Here is a 17716-nt window from a genome sequence, read left to right as displayed (position 1 = left end):
CCAAGGGATCTGGTAGGAGCCAGCCATTGGGCCGCCTTGCTCGGCGTCCCCCGTTCCCCAGCCTTCCCCTGTCGTTCCCACTCCAGAGCTCCATCCCTGAGAAAAAACAGACCCCCCGGCCCTGTTCTCCAAAGCTAACTGCTGTCACACTGACCTCCACTCTGCCTCCCCGGCTGGAGGAAAACACCGCACTCAGCCAGAGGGAGCAGGAGCGGGCACAAAGGAGGCCATTCCAGTCTAGCTGTGCCTGCCTCCTCCCTGCCCCTCTTGCTGGGGCTGGCAGCATCATGGTTAGCGCCAACAGGCCAGTTAAGCCAATGCCTCTGTAAGGGACGAGGCATGTGACATCGGCCAAGCCGATGTCACGCTGCTGACATGTCCCAGCATCACACAGGCAGACACGGCCGTGGCTGGCCGTGCCCCTGAAAGCACTGGCATTCAGCGAAGCCCAAAGGCGCTGCCAGCGGCCGAGTGGGAGGAGCCGCGTACATTGGGATTTGGCCGAGTTACAATCAGCTATTTTGGGAAGTCCTGTCGTTTTCTGGGCAGCTCTTCAAAACAAAACCGAGCCAGACGCTGAGCTCCTTTACTCCGGGACAATGCAGAGTAACCGTACGCACTGCGGTGGGAGTTCTCTGGAGTGAGATCCATGGAACTATGCAACCAGAATCTGGTCCTAAGCATTTAAAATATGCTTCACTGCTTGTTCAAGTGTTGAGCCTTCCTTAAGTGGGCAGGCGTTTTAAACACAGAGCTTCCATTGGGCTTAATCAGAATGGCCCAGGCCTTTCCACCCTCTATTTATAGGAGAGAGCGTCTTTAATTTTGCTGCAACCGACTGGCTATTAGTTGTTAAAAACATACTAGTAACTATGCATATATTACCTCATTTGCTCAGCCTCAATGTATTTTAACAATTAGTTGCTAATAGGGTGGTTGGAAATTGTCATGTTTTTTTAATGGAAAATGTTGATTTTTCTTCGAAATGAAATGCTTTCCATTTTCCCCAACCAAAACCAGATTTTTCGGCTGACACTGCCGAAACAACAGCAACAACAGCAAACTGATTTGCAATGAGACATAAAAATGTTTCGAGGAAAGTCGATGCTCTCCACAAACATTTTAATTTAGTCAAAAGTGCAATTTGCCATCAAAATTGATGGGAAACTTTTGACCAGCGCTAGTCGCTATTTCGTTGACATTCCTAAGCTTTGATAAAACGTAGCATTATCACGAGTTCATAGATTCATATATTTTTAGGACCACGAGGGACTATTGTGAGCATCTAGTCTGAACTCCTGTATAATACGGGACAGAAAATTTCACCTAATAATTCTTGCGTCAAGTCCAATAACTTGTGACTGAGCTAGAGTTCATCTTCTAGAAAGAGCCATCCAATCTTACATCAAGTGATAGAGAATTTACCACATCCCTTTGTAAGTTGTGCCAGTGGTTAATTACCTTTATTGTTAAAAAATGTGCGTAATTTCCTATTTGAATTTTACTGACTTCAACTGCTGGGCTCTGTTATTCCTTTTTCTGCTACAGTAAAGTGCCCTCTGGCATGAGAGACATTCTCTCATGTGGAGGCACTTGTAGACTATGATCAAGTTCCCTCTTAACCTTCTCTTTGATTAAGCCAAATAGCCTGAGTTCCTTGGTTCCAACAGTGGCCGTAGAGTTTGTTACTATAAATATCAACATGACTTTTAGAAAACGTTCAGCTTCTGCATTGTTCTTCTAAATGTGTTCCCGTTTTTGTTTTTTGACACTGCTCGTTTTGATTGGCCAGGCAAACCACATGGTGGGTTTTGTTGTTGTTGCTTTTCAAACTAGAACATTTCCAGTTTCAGCAATCCACCCACAAGTTCAGTAAACAAACAAACAAACAAAATCAACCCATTGCAAAACACGACAGAGTGGAAAAAACACTTCTGAATTCCTAAGAGTCGTTTTCTATTTTTCCATGAGCTGTAGTTACGCCCCTGCTGCCTGGAGTTTTGGAAAAACCAGAAAGACTCAAGCTTGAAGAGATACAGTCATGCCTCTTTAATTACACTTCACTGATACTTTATAACTGAATACAACTGTGGCTAAAGACAGTCCCAGACGCTTGCTGACAAGCACCGGGCTGGGTAGGAAAAGAGTCTGCCTTACCGAAACAGAGCTCAGCAAATCTCAAACAGAGACTCAGCTACGGTACGTGATAAATCAGTGGGCGATACCTTTCTGAGTGAATTTCATAAGCGAAGGGAAAACAGGTATTGTCATCTGGCACACTATGCGCATACTGGACAGTGCAAGAAGCTAGGGATCCGCTAAGGCATGTAATTAGCAACGATCCCACAGCTGCCTAGACCAGGCATCAGTTCCTTCGAACAAGGAACAGTCAGATCAGCAGATAGTACCTGTGGTGAACATGACAAGGCTCTTAAAAATGTTCTGAGTTGGGACACTGTCTGAACATAGCCTTTGGGGTCTTGATTCTTGAAGTCAGTGGGGTACCATGTGAGTAAGGACCACTTACCTAAGGGAGTGCAAGCCCAGACCCTTTTTATATATCCTCAGCGTGCTAGCTGTCTGCACCTATCCGAGAGCGATGCAAAAGACAAGTTCCCTGGCCCTATGGCTTTTGAGTTAGCTGTGTATGAAAAAAACATGGCAATGCATTTGTCTGGTAGTCCCATGAACTGATGGCGCTTTGGTTTGTTTTTCCCCAGCCTCAGACAGTTCAAAAATGGTTGATTGGATTTGATCAAAATTTAAAAAAATAAAAATAAAAAAATTGCTGTACAGCTGAGGTGAAAAAAAGGGGCCATTTTGGTCCAAAAGGAACATTTCGGAGAAAGTTATAGATGATTGAAAGTTGGGATTCTCATTAAAGCTGTCAGCTTTAACTCGCACTATAATGTGGAGTGAACTGGAATAAATAGCCTAGAGGAACATTTTCACGTATTGTTTATGTGTTTATTACCATCGCGCCTAGGGGCCCTAGCTATGCAGCTGGAGGACTCCATTGTGCAAGGCGCTGTACAGACACTCACAGAATGGATATCTATGTCGATCACTTTGTAAATGACTTTGGAGCTGAAGTCCTACGGACTTAGTACACTTAGGTTCCTAAGCACCTGAATTGCTTTTTAAAATGGCTGCGAAATCACTTAGGCACCTTTGAAAATGTTTCCCTGCCACTTAGCTGTGACTCTGCCGTGCATGAATAATGTGGCCATCTCAAAGTCACGGCCATAAAAATGTGTAGCTCCCCCAACACCACCAAATAGTCTGCATGTAACAGACCAAATGAATCCCTGGCATAACCCCAGTGGGTTATGGGAGAGAGGAATTTGCATTCCATTCTGTGCTGTGTGACTGGAAGTTGAGTGGCTTAGGCCCGGGTGCTAGTGTGGTGAAGTTTTGTGATGGGTTGGGTTCATGCTTGGAGTCTGGTATTGTGTTGGGTGGGGTTGCTGGGCATAAGAACACAAGGCCAGCCACCCCTGGGTCAGACCGATGGGCCAACTAGCCCAGGATTCTGTCTTCCGACAGTCGCCTTAATTTATAATCCCTTTGTTCCTTAATGTTCGTGCTGTGAGAAAATAACTTGAACTTTGTTTTTTGTGGGGGAATTGGATATTATACAGGCCAATGTAGTGATTCTCGATACCTGTATGTCTATTCAGAGGGGTGATATGCAGCATTAGCGCACGTCTGCTTCACACCTAGCATCGCTACACACATGTGTTTTTTTTGTTTGTCCATGAGCAATATATGCCATTGGCGTTTTAGTTTTGACAAATGTCCTTTCACCGCTTATTATATAAATAATATAAATAACTCATCCTCCGACTTCAAACATGCCACTTCAGATGTATGGCGGGAGATTACAGAGTTTGTTAAAGCTCAGGTCTTCAATCATCTAGACATCTTAGAGGCTGTTCACTAAAATAGAGATCAATGCTTCAATTTTATGGGAGGCCTGTCCCATGTGACCAGACCCAAATCTCTTATTTTATGGCTTGCTTATGCATTCCTGGTGAAAAACGGTTTACATTTTGGGCCCCGGGAGCTCTCCTAAATCAGCTGCCAGGTTTTTGCAGCTGGTAGCAGAGGGGAGCGCTGTCATCGGGCTGCCCGGAGGTGAACAAACGAGCCGAGATGTATGTTAGTGACGGCCTGAGCAGGGGTGCTGAGCGTGCTCCCCCCAGTGCATGGAGCTGCTACTGTGCCGAGCGGAAAGGGCGGTGGTTCCACGAAGGGGATTGTTGTCTGACTTACAGGGCAATGCTAGGCCCTTCCACCCCGAGCCATCACTCAACCTGCTGCACATCAGAGAGCGGCACTAGTGAAGGCCAGAAAGGGATGAACCCGAGCAGCATTACTGGCTGCAGGCTGTTTATCACCCCCGCTGCTGCTCACCTTGCACCAGTGACGCCCAAGAAGCTGCTGTCAGGGATTCTCCTAGAGGCAGGTGAAAGGGTTAAGGAACGGCAGAGAAGCACGAAAGGACAGCAAGGTAGGAAATGCAACTAGGATAACCCCATTGCTACTAATATTGCTCCTAGTGCCCATTCCTGGCGGTTCTGTTGCAGAGATGGATCTGGACCTAAACTAGACCTGTGCCTTCAGCTCCCACCAAGCTTTGGAGTGGTTCGGCTACTGCTTCTGACCTCATCCCTCTCTCTAACCAAGGGCTCAACCAGAACGCTGAATCCAACCCAACCCAGCTTCAGAGACATTTGGATTCTGGCTCCAATCTTCATGACTCACCTCAGACCACTGTGAGGTAAATCAGAATTATTATCCCCGCTGGGGAAACTGAGGCCAACATCTGCCATAATTAGAATTCACACCCATTGGCAGCTCCTCCCCCAGACCCCCCGCAGCACCTCCTGCCTGCTGACGGCCCCGCCTATCAGCTCCTCCCCCTCCCTCCTAGCGCTTCCTGTCCACCGCGGATCCGCTGTTCAGCCACGTGCAGGAGGCGCTGGGGAGGGAGAGGGAGGAGTGAAAGTGGGATGTGCTCGAGGGAGGGGGCAGAATGGGGTGGGAAAAGGCAGGGCGGGGATAGGGCTTGGGGGAAGGGCTAGAATGGGGGCAGGGCAACCCCCCCTGTCCCCCTCCGGCAACTCAGAAAGACAGCGCCTCTGGTGAAATGTCAGAGCAGGGTTCCTTCTTGCCTTTAATGTCCAGAGACACCTGGATAAGTGTAACCCCACCCTTGCAAATTAAATCTATTTCTTTTATTTTAATGGGTGCCATAAGCATATATCTTTTCCCATAAGAGAACTGCAAGCAAAGCCCTTGAAGTGAGGAGTAACAAAAGTCCACGCCAACGTCTATAAACCCAGTGTTGTTGGCTACCACCTTGTCCGGGGAGTTTCGACTTTGAATTATTGCCGTTTTGACGCTTTCCTGTTAAGCAAAGTGCAGAGTTGGTAGCAAGCAATAAACATAACTCCTCTGCAATGTACAAACACCTTCCTTCTCCCCCCGCCCCCATGCAGCCGTCTCCTTCCTGACTGTGCTGTGACAGAAAACAGCTGCTCCACTGGAAAGAAGCACCTCCAGAATGCGGGCAAGGAGAAAGCGGGGACTTGACTAAGAACACATAATGCAATGGGATTCGTAAATGCACCTCTTCCCCACCCTCTGCCTCCTGCTGCATGGAAAAATTCCACCACCAGGGCTAAGACATTATTTATCATGGTGTCTCCAGGTGACAGCGCACGCTGCCTGTGTTTGCCTGGAGTGCCACCATTAGTAACTTTTAAGGATTGTAATCATCCGCCAGGATGGAACATAGCAAAGCTGCAGCCAGAAAGCGGAACAGCAAAGTGAAAGCACATACTGGGTTTCAAGCTACGAAACAATGTCATCTGTGCCCTTTGCTGTTGCTGTGCGATACGTGTCGATGGGTTTGTAAACTCTTAAAGCAATGAGCTGGGGTCTTACGCTGGAAATAGAATCATAGAATAGCAGGGTTGGAAGGGACCTCAGGAGGTCATCTAGTCCAACCCCCTGATATTCCTGCCTATCGGAACCCTTCCTCCAGTTTACAGATCAGAGATTCCAAGGCCAGAGGGGATTGCCAGTGAAGGAGGGCCGTGGGGCATAGTAGACTGAGCACTGGACTGGGACCTGGGTTCTATTCCAAGCTCTGTCGCTGGCCGGCGGGGTGACCGTGAGCAAGTCACAGCACTGCTCTGTGCCTCAGTTTCCCCAGCTGCAAACTGGTGATGACGCTGTTGACCTCCTTTGCGCAGTACTTGGGGCTCTGTGGGTGAAAAGAGCTATGCCAGTGCTAGCCGGTGTTTTAAAGGTAAAAGCAGGCCTGTTAGTGGAGGCACGTGGGTGGGAGTTTATCTCAAGAATCAGACAGGCCACAGATAATGAAACCCACCTGTTAAACCAGATACTGAATCTACTAGAACTGCTTTCCCTTCAGATACAATCTTCAGTGCTTGACATGACACACAGACGGAGACCGGCTAGTATACAATGACAATTAGGAAGGGGCTGGTGTTGTGATATCTGGCTGGGCTCAGCACCTTCAGAGACTGCCAAAATACCCACAGAGAAGACAAGACCCTTGTCTTCAGCTGTCCTGTATCCAAAATTAACCCTATCCCAAGTAGAGCTGAACCTTGAAAAGGGAGCAGTGATAGAGCCTCAGGAAGCCCATTAAGGACTTTGCTATTGATTTTACTTGAAAGAGGCTCAGATGCCACAGTGACGGGCAGCAGAATAAAATCCTCCCGAACAATCCTCCTTAAAACTTTCCACTGCAAAGGGAGAAACAGTGAATGAATGAACGAACAAATGAACATGCAGACAGGAGCAACCTTTCAGCCAGGGAGCAGGGCCCCAATGTGCCAGGCGCTGCACAAACGCAGAACAAAAAGACGGTCCCTGCCCCAAAGAGCTTCCAATCTAAGAATAAGACAAGAAACAGCAGATGGAAACAGACAGACCGATGAGCTGTAATATTGCTCGGTGTGATAGTGATCTCAGCACACCAGCATCCCTGTCCTGCCATTGCTTCAGCCTCGTAGCTGCATGAAAACATTCCTCAGTACCACCTTTTACATACTGTTTACTGGCCCGACTCGCTCTGCTGTTACCAGGAGCAGAATACCTGACACAAAGGCATCCGAAACACACACACACACACACACACATTTCACTAGGAGGGTGGTGACGGACTGGAATCTGGAATGGGTTACCTAGGGAGGTGGTGGAATCGCCATCCTTAGAGGTTTTTAAGGCCCAGCCTGACAAAGCCCTGGCTGGGATGATTTAGTTGGGGATTGGTCCTGCTTTGAGCAGGGGATTGGACTAGATGACCTCCTGAGGTCCCTTCCAACCCTGATATTCTATGATTCTATAATCTGAGAAGTTATGGCTTTGAGCCACAGGATAGGGTTGGTGCAGGAAAGTTTGGGCTGGAGGGAGAGGAAGGGGGCACTGGAACAGGAGGGGCATGGGGGGCCCCCACTTTTTACTGGCCATAAGGGTGAGCAATGGGGGGAGGGTGCAGAGAGGAACAAGCAGGGGATGGGGTCTCGGGGGGGAAGAGGCGGCGTGGGAGCGGGGCCTCAGGCAGGTCGTGCGGCGCAGGGGGTAGGGCCATGGTTCGGGTGCCTGTGGCCCCCCCACACACACACTTTTAGGGCACTTCCGCTGCTCCTGGGGAGAAGCATCCAGGAAAGGGTCAGGAATCTAGAGGGAAGGGGGAGCTCTGAAGGAAAAGTAGAGGGGAGGTCTAGAGGAGAAGGAAGTGGGGTGTTGGAGAGGAAAAGAGAGCATTTAGAGCAGGGGTCGGCAACCTTTCAGAAGTGGTGTGCCGAGTCTTCATTTATGCACTCTAATTTAAGATTTCGTGTGCCAGTCATACATTTTAATGTTTTTAGAAGGTCTCTTTCTATAAGTCTATAATATATAACTAAACTATTGTTGTATGTAAAGTAAATAAGGTTTTTAAAATGTTTAAGAAGCTTTATTTAAAATTAAATTAAAATGCAGAGCCCCCCCGGATCGGTGGCCAGGACCCGGGCAGTGTGAGTGCCACTGAAAATCAGCTCGCGTGCTGCCTTCAGCCCGTGTGCCATAGGTTGCCTACCCCTGCTTTAGAGAAGTGAAAGAGAGAATCTGGAGGGAGTTTGGCAGGAAGAGAGGAAGGGGCTAACCGTCCCTGTTCAGCCGAGAACTTAAGGAGGTGCAAAAGTTCCATTGGCTTTAATGGGACCCGGGACCTGATCCAACGCCCATTGCATACAAAACTTCCCGTTGACTTCCGGGGGCTTTGGATTGGACCCAAAGCCCGTGTTTCGGCGCTTTGCTGAATTGGGGCCAGAGAGAGAGCTTGCCAGAGGTGAGAGAGGGAGTTGGCCAGGAAGGAAGAAGGGACTAAAAAGAAAAGTAAATGCCGCTAGAGCTTCACAGTTGGATAGAGGAACTGGGCAGATGGTGAGTTAAATCCTGGCCCATTGAGATCAGCGGCAAACCTCCCACTGACTTCCAGCGCGCTTAGTGATTTCATCCTAAAACACTGGATGTGGGTGACGGTCAGTGCAGCGGCTAACGTGCCATGTGTGCTTGGGGACCTGCTCCTCAGGACAAAAATAGGTGATTTCACTGGGGGCGCCTTTCAGTTTCAGGGAAAGCAGGCAGCATTGCTCACTCATATTTACCGGGCCTTCTCTTTGCCCTTTTGCAACCCTGTAGCTTTTTAAAATGGCTGAGTTCACTGAAAACATTGTAATAAATAAATTCCTTGCCAGGGATACCCGCCCCCTCATTTATGTGGTTGCCTATTGCCGGGGTTAATTGGAGACCACAGGCAAGTTGTGGGGGATCAAGCTCCTTTACGGGCTACACTTTAGCTTGGAGAGAATATTTACAGCTTATAAAGAGAAGGATTGATCCTGAACTCGGGCGGCTTGCGCTGAGCAAATGGTGCTGCTGTAATATTTAAAACACAGTGTTTGGGTGGAAAATATAGAACCCGCATGTTTTTCCATGTGAGTACTGCTGCTCAGGGCATGATGTGTGTCAGGCAGACAGCTGTGGTATTTGTTCGGGGTGGGGGGGGGTTTGCTTCTCTTTGGGTTGTTGTGCTCTAAGTAGCAATGATGCTGCTCAGATTGACAGCCCCGGAGATGGGCTTTTTCGGACTCAGGTCCAGCGCAGGCCGGCCATGCTTTGCCGTCACTGCCCTACTTGTGTCGCTGGAAGAGCCCTGGTAGAGGCAAGAGGTTTGGTCAGATGCCAGGGCCCCGCCTGACCCTGGCCTCTCTGCTGAGACCACCACCCAGAGGACCACCCAGTGCGGCTGCCTCTTTTGTAATGCAGACATCTGCCCATTAGGGGCTGGACTCAGACTTCAAGCCAATAGCCCATCAGTGCCCAGGTGATAACAGCTTCCAGTCACTGTAGACCAGGACAGGTTAGACCCAGAATTGAAAGACACCGAAGTCTATAATCCTGGGCCTGTCCCAAGCCTTGATTTCCGAGGGGTGTCCTTTGGATGAGCAAATCACACGGGGCAGTAGGACTTATACAGCCACGATAGCTTTCTCTAACTATGCCTGTTTAATAAAAAGAAGAGATTCCCTGGTTTCAGCTCAGGTTTTCCTTCAGCACACACCCCGCCAGCCAGTGCAGTGGTATGTTCCATTGAAAGCTGAAGGGAAAACCCAACCGAAAGCCCACGCCCTGAATGCAGCTGCTTCTCCGTGAGCCATGCAACAGCTGTTAGTCTCTCAGACACCCACAAACCCTGAGTGGGGCGGTATGTTCTTGCACGTGTCCTCGTGCGGCTCTAGGCGCTTTGGCATCACCAGTACAGGGGAAGCCCAGAATCTGGACCTCAGGTCTTGCCAGCAAAAAGGGGCGGATCAAATTTTTTTTTGGGGGGGGACCCCAATACCGTGGAAATGTTCAATGAAATTTTCACCTTATCCCCCAACACTTTTTAGCCAACGGTCAAGCTGGTTGGAACTTTTCAAATTTGGGGCGTTCAATTCGGTTTTGAATTTGGGGAAATCGAGTCAAGAGCGTGTTTTGTAAATTTCTCTTCCTGCAGTTCTACTTAGCACTGCCCAGGTAGCCCCACTGCTTTCAATGGGGTCACCTGCAGAATAAGGCACAACCCTCAGAGTGGGTGTGACAGACGCAGAACCTTCATATAATTCTGAGGCTCACATTGGGGATGGGGGAACCGATCTGATCCCATTTTGAACCCTCTCAAGACATTGTTGGTTTGAATTTTCAACACAATTTTCAACACAAGCTTGAATCTCACTGGATGGGAGCTCTGCCTAAGAGAGAGGATGGTAAAAGGCATAGTGGGAAAAAAGAAAGGAAAGAAAAGTGGGAAAAGGAGAGATACTGAGGTAAATCCTGAAGTCAGTGGCACAATTCCCATAGCAAAAGGGGCAGGATTTCATCCACAGAATATTAAAACTGGTTGAAAAAATGGGGACTACAATTTCATGAAGAATTTCGAAAGTTCAAAGTTGTTTCCATTTCACAACGTTCATAATGGACCCGTTTTCCCTTTTTTTGCTAAATGTTCTATGATTTTTTTTAACCAAAGTCATTTTCAATAGTGTGATCAACCTTTACTGTTTACCAAAAAGTTAAGTTTTCTGTAAGAAAACGCAGTTTGGGGTAAATAAAAAACATTGATAATGATTTTGATAAAAAGGATATCCTGGAGAATGTTCAGGGGGGAAATGGGAAAATGTCTATAATGTTGACAATGTTTAGCACAAAGGTTTGGTTGTGTTTTATTTACAAGGCCATTTTTCTATTAGAAAAGCTCATGCAAAGAATTTTTGATCTGCTTTACAGAATATATGCTGTCTGCAGGCCAACCGCATGATGCTCAGGGTGATGAATATAGGAGCTACTTCCAGAAACAAGGTGACTGACACTTTGTTGTGTGTCTGGTGCCTAAATACTGCGCTGATGGCTACTGTAGAAATGGAGAAAGGCAGCCCAGAGATTGGGGTTCTGCACTGGACAGGGATACTCACGTGGTTCAGAACTTTAGCTGACCAATCAGGTTTCTCCTTTTACCCAGCTTATTGCACAGAGTGGAGATCTGCTTTCTGTGTGGCTGACCCGTGCAAACTTGCTTTGCAGAGCTATCTATTCTCTGGTGCTCTGAAATAAATTACTAAATGTAAACAATGCGCAATAAACCAGGTCCTTCACGGCACAGACCCTTTGCCACCCGGGATCCACCCTGTGCTAAACCTTTTCATGGTCGGCAGCCTACAGCGTGATTTTTTTCCCCTCTCCCGGGGCGGGATTAGGACCTTTTCCTACCAGGACAGTAGAGAGAGCTGGCATCACTCCAGCATGGACACCGCCATGACACAGTCCTTCCCTGGAAGATGAATGGCTGGCCAGTTTTCTTAATCCAGCCACTTTGGAAAAATTGTTTGTTCTCATCCTGTTTGAAACGGCTTCAAAGTGGCTCCAGTCTAGACTGTGCCAAGATAAATTACAAACCCAAAGAGCTGATATAAACCACAGGGGGAGCGAGTCATTTGCTTTAATGTAATTAAAACAAGCTATAATAATGTATGTATGTATGTATATGTGCATGCACACTCTCGTCTAGCTGGAAGGTTGGGGAGGAAGAAAAAAAGCTCTGCTGGAAAGCTTTTGTTTTGCTCGTCCCGTGAAGGCTGAGATTTCTCCAGTGGAATCGAATTTTGAGAAGCACCGTCTCCACCCCGCCAGTCCTTTAAGACTGGCGGGGTGGAGACCCAAGTTGATCCTTTCCCCTCCCACAGCTTCAGCCAGCCAATTAGATTGTAGCAGGCGAGCTAGGCTGCATGGCGATAGGTATAAAAGGAGTAGGGATATATGAAAATTAGCAGGAGGCCATTGGTGTTGAGGGGGTGGGCACGGGTGGATACACAGTACTTAGATACAATCCGGGCAGCTAAGAATGAGGGAGTGGCACTATTCGGAAAGAGGAATACAGCACTGTAACAGGGTGATAGAGGCCCAAGGCCTTAGAAACAATAACAGAGAACAACAGAAGGAGAGAGAAGGAGAGAAATGGTGCCCTGCTCTCGGTGTGAAAACCAACGTAGAGCAAGGCCAGATAGGGCTAATCATCACTAACGGATCTGACCCTTAGAGCATGATTTTCCTACCACATAATCCAATGTGACTTTTAGGCTCTGTAAAGACACAAAGACACAGTCTGTGCCACTGTAACTCATCTATTTGGTTATAGGGTCCAAGTTTCTGGTTTGGTTTTCATACTTGAAGCTTTAGACAGATGTAGATCTAAACACAATCTCAAAGACATAGTCTGTGTTTAAAAAAGAATAGCTTAAAAAGAATGAAGTTACTTTTACCATTATTCATCAGATCTTTTTGTTTATGCTGCACAAGCTGACGGAGACAATATTATTCACCAGAAGTACTGTACAAACTCAAAAATATAGCGCTATTAGCAGTAGATAAGGCGAAAATGTTCATGAGTATGTCGTCTGGGTCAGAGTTATGGTTGATTCTGAAACACAAAAGGTTGGCTGTTACATGTCAGTAGTGTTGTTAACTAATTTTGCTACACGAGCTGCTGGAATAATGGAAAATATCTGATGTTATTTCCTTTCTTCTGAATGTTTAAAGGATAAATGTTGCTGCCTTTACTCACATGGTGTATCACCTTGCTCCACAAGGGGTCCCACTGATTTTATGGGGACTACTCAAGGATTAAGGTACTACTCAGTATGTGTAAGGATATTACACTCTGGCCCTTATTAGCCAGTTAGAATGAGGGTTAATCATTGGAGCAACCTTAACCTGACAGCTTTTCGTGAGGTTGGTATTTATCAATCTAAGCGTCAGCAAATCAGTTTTTAAAACTAGGTTCTGGAGCAGATCTCATTCTGTGAAGAGGATTGCACATGTAAAGTAAATGGGCATGATTATTTCTAACAAACCATTCAGGGGTAATTCTCAGATGAGGCTTTGATGATCTCAGTCCAAAAATATCTTGGTTAAACAGCACAAGAACTGCCATACTCAGGCCAATACTCCATCTAATCTAGGTACCTTTCTCTGGTACCACAAGTTTAAAAGGCAGGGGGAAAAAACCCTAGACTTCAGCTGGAAACTGTGCAACATTCAACTGAATTTTCATCCTGACCCTTAAGAACGATCAGCTTGTGCCCTGAAGCATGAGGAGAGATAGTAACACCTGTCATTTTTGTATCCTTCCTAGTGTATCTGCCATTGCCATTCTTAGTCAGATCTGCTTAATCATTGCTTCGAAGATATTTGCCTCAGAACCATTTTTAATCTCTCTTTTTTTCCTTCCATGGAGAACAAGCTGAAATCTGCTCAGATAACTTTAAGCTTAAAATATACGGGTCCAGTTATTGTTGGGTTTGTTTTTCAACAAGCCACAGTTGAATCAAGAGCTGTTGCTGAGAAACTAATGGCTTGTCTACACTAGGAAGTTGTACGGCTTTAGCTGTTGGTATAGGTACAGCAGTAAAATCCTCCGAGTGTGGGCGCAATTCCATCAGTGTAAAGGGATTTTATACCACTAAAGCTACTCCCATATGGGACGGGAATAACTATATTGGGATAAGGCACCTTTATAGTGGTCTAACTAGGGGATGTACCAGCATAACTAGAAAATCACCTCCCTAACTGACATAGTTATATTAGAAAAACTGCCAAGTGTAGACCAGGCCTAAGACAGCTGGGAGATGGACTATACCATTGCTGCAAAAGGCCGGGGAGAGTTATTGTACTGCCTGACTGCGGCGAAGGATTAAACTAGCACTGGCTTTCATTTGCATGCCATTAACAGTGAGGATCTCTCTAGCTCTGGGTGGGGCTGCTCACCAACCCTGTGTTTGCAGGTGTCCTTCCTTCCCCATGCAAATCCTTTCCCGTCAGTCAGGCTCTCTTTCCAAACACGACATTATCTTCAATTAAAAACAAAGACAAGCTGAACAGCAGGTGCTGACTTGTCCGGGCTACAATTAGCAACCTCAGCTGTGCGACTTATTTGGGGGAGAGGTCAGGGTTGGTTTTTTTTTGAGTGCGTTTTCTCCCTCTGTTTCTTTCTGCTCGTGTATTTTCCAAATTGTATCCGCACAGGTGAGGGTTAAACAAACTTTGCTCAGCTCAGGACCCTGGCAGTGCCCTGTTTGCATCCAACGGAGCAGACTTTAGCCAGCCTCTTCTAGGATAGGATCCTGTGTGTCTCCTCGGCTCCCACGGATTGCAAGTGACGGAGCCCTAATGCCGTAGTGCAGCCTGGCTCAGATGCCAGGTCCCCCTGCACGCCTGGATCCAAGCAGCCTCTAAGATGGAGAGAGCCTCAGCCCCGTGCTAATGGTCAGGGCAAATGTGTGCCACAGGGTAGACCTCCTGTGACTTCAGGACGCATTTGGGGGCGCTCCTGCATTGGGCTCGTTGTGCTGCTGTTGGCCCGGGGGCCGTTTGAGATCACAAAGCGCTGGAGGGATTAATTGCATTCCCACGGGGCGATTGCTGCGGGCGAGCTAATGCGAAGGCATTCTGGGCGGGGGTTTTTATCTCCTTCCTCTGAAGCAGCAGGGCCGGCCATAGCTGGAGATGGGACACTGAGTGGGGTGGGCCAGGGCTTTGAGGTGTTCCTGGGCATTCTCTCTCTCAGGGGCTCTTGTTCCCATACTGAGGGGCTCACCGATCACCAGATTCAGGGTCGGGAAGGAATTTCCCTCCAGGTCACATTGGCAGCGATCTTGGGGGGGGGGGGGGGGGCCCCTCCCGGGGCGGTGGGGGGGGGGGGGGGGGGGGGGGGGGTTCACCTTCCTGTGCAGCGTGTGTGTGTGGGCCGTGTGCCAGGATTATCCGGGTGTATCTCACGTAGCCGTTTCCCTGCACTGGTGCACCTCAGGCCCTCCTGTTCTCTGCCTGTGGCACATCAGAGCCAAGTCTCCCGTGGGCTGGAATACTTGGGTCTGTTTCGGTTGTTGGGTTTAGTGCGTGGGCGCAGGGTGGACTTGGTGGCCTGTGCTCTACAGAACGTCACTGGATGATCCGGTGGCCCCTTCTGGCTTAAAACTCTATTACTCTGCGCCCATATTGCCTGCCATGTGTACCTGTAGCATCCCTGCATTCCTTGCACCTTGTCTGATGGAGCAGGTCAGGACTCGTGGTTAGCTACTGCGCTGGTCAAAAAGTGCTGGGGGACTTTAAAATTCTGCCTAGATGACCCACCCCGCAGAGACCTCAATATAATGTTTCAGCCAGAGGGCACCTCTGCCAGTGCAGCCCCCTCCTCCTTTCAGCATGGCACGGCCAGTTTCAGTGTTGGGCAGGAGTTGCTGCTGCACTGGCCTGAGGAGTGGCTGCAGGACGGCAGCGCGGCCCATTCATTGCTTTACATACGGAAGGGTCCCCGGGGTAGATACGAAACCAGCTCCCTGGAGCCCCATTCTGTTCCATTTGCTTCGTGATTTAAGCCTGCAAGCCCCTGCAAACCTGCAACCTCCACGTCGGTATCGATGCGGGCTCAAGCATTCTTCAGCCACATAAATTTCAGGTCCGGGTGCTTTGAAGTTCCCAATGAGGACAGTTGTTTTTGTTTGTAGTGTTGCTTATCACTTTAATGCCCCCTCCCTGTCTCCACGCGGGCTCCACTCTCAATCTAGCCCCATCCTTCTGTCCATGCAGGCCCTGCTGCCAGGGACCGCAGCGCTGCCAGAGACCACTGATAAGGATGATGGATGGGGAGAAGGCTGGCTCCACCATGGCCCAGTGGCTTCCTGGGAGCTCGAGACAGTCTAGCTGTTCCAAAGCCCATTGGAATGCTTGTTTAGAAGCTGGAAAGCAGCTGGGGAGGGGGAAGAAAGGGGCAGAAAATGCTGCCTCCATCCCCCTTCCCAGATGAATCCCAGATGAACCCTCAGCCTGGCTGCGATAGCAGATTTCAGCACCCTTCCGCTGCAATGATTTGCTCCCATGTTGACAAGGTTCCCTTTCAGCATCTAGCCCACCCTGCGATCCCGTTCTTCCAGGCCAGTACGCGGTGGCTCTGCTTCACCCAGACACTGGTGGAGGCGGCCAAAGCAAACTAGGGAATATAGCGGGGACCAATTCTCCACCACTTTCCCGCCGCTGCAGCCAGTTCTTACCGTGCAAAGGGAGGACCCAGGAGTGCCAAACGTCAGCAGCTGTCTCGGTGAGGGGAGAGTCCCGATTTGCTAGCATTTTGACCAAAACAGGGCGCAGGCAGGGGAGAATTAGGCCAGTGAATCACAGTTAAAAAAAAAAATCGGTTTCATTCCTGTCTGGATTTGGGATCAGGCCCTTGTTCCCAAAGCTGGTCACTGTCTGACAGCTGATTTTTGTCCTCACAAACCCAGTGTTGTTTAACACACACACACAACTTTAGTTCCTCTGCCCTCTGGGATGAAACTGTTAGGGGGGTGGGGGAAATAACACCTCTTCCCTTTGGCTGCAGGGCCAGCTGGGAGCGACTCTGGATCCGAGCCGGCTTCTTTCGGTGGAATGAGTGAGGCCGGTGGCTTTCGTCAGCTGCTGCCTGTGATACGCGGCTGGAGTCTAGGTGTGTAGCGGGGGGTGGTGATGTGTCGGCCCTGCACTGATTGTCATTCTGTCTGATAGCACAAGAGAGTGCAGGGCTATGTGTGGAGAGACCTGCGGGAGAAGGACCCTGCCTTGTCAGGCCATGGACCGGGAGGGGGCTCTCATGTTTCAAATTGGCTTCCAGGGGCTACAGTCCAGTATCTCCATATTTTGAGTTGAGTTGGCTTGCCATACATGGCTGCTTGCCAACTGCCTTTGCTATGGTGCCAAAGGGGTATAGCATACACCTGTGTGCCAATGAGCGTTTCCACCTTCCACACTCAGGCTTTTTCCTTCTGCCTGAGCCTAGTGAAAAAGCCGAATCCTGTGTTCCGGGGATTGCAGCCCGTTGTCCTGGCGATGATGCTGATCTCACGATCGCAGCATGATGACTTCACTGCAGGGTGTGGAAGGAGGAGACAGCTATTTCCTCAGCGAAATGGCCAGGGGACCATGACAGACAGTACAGGAAAGATTTCCTCCCCGGCTGGGAAGGTCTCCTTTAAGAAGAACTTTGGTCCTCCAATTCCATGAAAGACTCACTAATGCCTCATGGGAAATCCTGGAAAGCATTGTTTAGATTAGACACATTTCTGCTTGTATCCATTTCCATTGTTTCTCTTCTCTCCTCCTCCCTTTATTCAGAAGGAGATCTGTGTCCAAACAGGGGTAGCCTTCAGCTAGGATAGGCTGCTTGCGCATGGCCATCTTTGCTATACCCAGGGCCGGCTCCAGGTGCTTGGGGCGGCCAAGGGAGAGGGGCGGCACCTGCGGCAATTCAGGGGCGGCAGGTCCCTCACTCCCTCTAGGAGCGAAGGACCTGCCGCCGAACTGCCGCCGCCGATCGCGGCTTTTATTTATTTATTTATTGCTTGGGGCGGCAGAAATGCTGGAGCCAGCCCTGGCTAGACCCTGGCATTCCACTGGGTTGATGAGCTGCAGGTGGCTGCAGGGAAAATGTTGACCAAAGACTCTATTTAGAAAATATATTGATTATTATTCTTTTATGAATTCTATGTGCCCAGAAACGTGCTAGATCCTTCACAAAGTAAAGATAAGTCCAGACAAGCTCTCTGCCCCAGAAAGCTTCCAG

At 48.7% G+C, this 17716-nt stretch overlaps 2 long non-coding RNA genes across 2 annotated transcripts; one reads left to right on the top strand and one right to left on the bottom strand.

The window, feature by feature from the left end:
* Positions 1-1087: 1087 nt before the first annotated feature.
* LOC117881739 lies at positions 1088-11593 on the top strand. The gene is made up of 3 exons (XR_004646855.1): positions 1088-2199; positions 4563-4783; positions 10855-11593. It is a non-coding gene; the product is annotated as an uncharacterized LOC117881739 (long non-coding RNA).
* On the bottom strand, positions 5138-16416 carry LOC117881740. The gene is made up of 4 exons (XR_004646856.1): positions 16170-16416; positions 12384-12541; positions 11040-11169; positions 5138-5412 (listed from the first exon to the last, which is right to left on the bottom strand). It is a non-coding gene; the product is annotated as an uncharacterized LOC117881740 (long non-coding RNA).
* Positions 16417-17716: the final 1300 nt, after the last annotated feature.

This window comes from Trachemys scripta, chromosome 8, assembly GCF_013100865.1.
Source record: "Trachemys scripta elegans isolate TJP31775 chromosome 8, CAS_Tse_1.0, whole genome shotgun sequence".
NCBI classification, from domain to species: domain Eukaryota; kingdom Metazoa; phylum Chordata; order Testudines; family Emydidae; genus Trachemys; species Trachemys scripta.
Note: the sequence above shows the minus strand (reverse complement) of the source record. Positions and strands in the feature narration are given on the sequence as shown.